We start from the raw sequence: 3,019 nt of genomic DNA on the forward strand, positions 1-3,019 counted from the left end.
AGCAGTTTTCTATTGTCCCTGACCAACTGGCTACTGGGGGAGCTGGAAGCAGTTCATCTGGCCCCCTTTCCATGCCACTATCATCCATTCAAAAAAAGACTCTGCCTACTCCTTCTCAGTCCTATACCAGGTGCTGGTCTACAAAGTCCCTGCTCTCAGGGTGAAGGCACCATAAACAAGACTCTACTTTGCAGTAATACGTGTCAGTCACTTATCAAATACTGATCCAGAACCTACTCTATGCCAGGTGCTCTCTAGAGACACAACAGTAAATTGAACAAAAATATTTTTAAATATATCTTTATTGATTTCAAATAGGAAGAAAGAGGGAGCAAGAGATAGAAACATCAATGATGAAAATCATTGATTGGCTGCCTCCTGCATGGCCCCTACTGGGGATTGAGCCTGAACCTAGGCATGTGCCTTGCCTAGGAATCGAACCGTGGCCTCCTGGTTCATAGGTCAATGCTCAACCACTGAGCCACACCAGCCAGGTGACAAAAATATTTTACTGTGCTGTAATGTGCACAGGATGCCATGGAAGCCCAGGTAAAGAAGATTTAAATAGACTAATAGACCAGGGGTCAGAGAAAGCTTTTCGGAGGAGGTGATACTTTAACAGAGTTTGGAAAAACAAAGAGAAAAGATACTAAATGAGGCGTTCTAGGCACAATGAGGGAGGTGTGAAGCTGCAGGATACATTTGGGAAACTACGGGCAGATTATTATAACTCCTGCTTTATCTGAAAACTGCAGCATGTCACTGAAAGGTTTTAAACAAATGTCATGATTGTATTTGCATTTTCGAGTGCTCACTCTGCCTGCAATACAGATAATGGGCTGTGGAGAAGGCAGAGAGAACAATTAAGTAGCTGTTGTCATAATCCTGACTGCAGAGAGGAATGGATAAGATAAGATTTATACAAAACATACTACAGGCCTTTGCAACTGATTAGGATAATGAGAGGGACCTAGAAGACTTCCAGGTTTCTGGCTAGAAAGGCTACTACTTGGATCCTTGGTGCTGATGAAAACTCTACATCAGCCAAACACAGGGAAGCTTTTACAGTGCATTCACGAAATCTAAGATTAGGTTACCTTCCCAGCCACGTGGACTCAATATTGATCTCCAAGTTAAAGAAGGTGAGTTATTCCTGGAGACAATAAGTGACTGTTAGCTTTGTGAAGTCTTTGATGACTAAGGAGGAACAGTTTATCAACATGGGTTCAAGGGCTAATTATTATCTTCATTTTGGCAACATATGGCAGAAGGGGTTGAAAAAGAAGTTGAGCCCTAGCTGGTTTGGCTCAGCGGATAGAGCATTGTGTAAATATGAAGCAAAAATAAAGGGAAAATGGCCTAAGTAATGGGCATAAATTATTCACATAAATGAAGAATATTATAAGTATATTCTAAAAACAAAAGTACAGGTGCAAATAATATATACCTATAAGCATAGCATACTGACTAGCTAGATTCACTTTAAATTTATGAAAAAAAGAGTTTTCTCTTGGTGATGACATTGGAGGAACATAAATTTAAATAAAATCCTATCTAATAAAAGACAAACAGGGTAATTGACCATACCTTCGCTATGCTTCCCATTGGCTAATCATGGCGATATGCAAATTAACTGCCAAGAAAGATGGCCGTTAACGGCCAACAAAAATGGTGCTTAATTTGCATATGTAGGTGCAATGATGGGAGGCGAAAGGGGAAGGACGGAAGAATGGTGATCGGAAACACAGGCGGCAGGCAAGAGCCAGGTGGCAGGGCCGCCTTTGCCCACCCCCCAGCCGGTGATTGGGATTGGAAAGCTGGGCCCCTGAGTGGACGGAACCCCCGGGACCCAGGAGCCGCCTTACCTGCAGCCTGTGATCGTGATCGTGACTGGAAAGCCGGGCCGCAGGCAAGGTGGCACCCCGGGACCCAGGAGCTGCCTTGGATGCGGCCCGTGATCCTGATCATGATCGGAAAGCTAGGCCACAGGCAAAGCGGCCCCCTGGAACCCAGGATCCCATCTGTGAGGTCTGCAGGTGAAGCAGTGATCAAGCTATGAGGGGGAGGGTGGGGGGCAGAAGGAGCTACAGGAGCAGCTCTGGCCGAGACTGAAGACTCCCGCCGGAGCGACCAGCAAAGACTGAAGGCTCCAGCCACAGCGAAGACTGTGTCCAGAACAAAGATGGAAGGCGGTGGCCAGAGTGAAGGTCTGGGTCCCAGGTGCCAGAGGAAAACTGGTGCTGGCAGCCAGGGGAAAGGCCTATTGCACGAAATCTTCATGCACAGGCCTCTAGTATATAATAAAATAAGTCTAACAAAAAAGAAAAAGAAGTTGAAAAATAAAACTACATTACGAAAGCTGGAATTCTGATTAAATCTTGTACTTTAGAAAGGATTAATTAGGAGGCACTAATATAACTGGAACTATAAAACCCCTCAGACCATGTAACTTCAGTTGATTAGATCAGAATATTAAATATTTTTCTGACACAGTGCTTGAGAAAACAGCTCTAAACTGTGATCAAAAAACTAAAAACAGCAGAAAAAAACTGTGATCGATGCTTTATTGCGATTTTATTGTTTTAAATACAAATTTGTTTCTTCTCCCATATGGATGATATTTAAAAGATAATTTGTCACATATACATAATTATTCCCTAATTAATGGGAATCATTTCTCTTATGGATTCTTGCAATAGCTTGCAAATTGGTTTCTCACTACCTGTCTCAGTCCCCTCCACTTCACCCTGGTCTGTTCTGCTTCAAAAGCAGTGAACACAGACTGATCAATCTAAACACAAACATGACATTGTCTTTCCCTTATTTAACATATTTTGAATGGTGACTATAACTATAGGATAAAGTCCAAACTCCCCAGTAAGGGGCTTAATGATTTGAACCCATCAATTCCTGCACATGACAGCATCTTTTTTTTAAATTCTTTATTAGTTAAGATATTACAAATGTGTCCTTATCCCCCCCCATTAACCCCCCCCACACCCACACACACACACACACA

The sequence above is a fragment of the Myotis brandtii genome, unplaced genomic scaffold (genome assembly GCF_000412655.1).
Source record: "Myotis brandtii unplaced genomic scaffold, ASM41265v1 scaffold1218, whole genome shotgun sequence".
Lineage (NCBI taxonomy): Eukaryota > Metazoa > Chordata > Mammalia > Chiroptera > Vespertilionidae > Myotis > Myotis brandtii.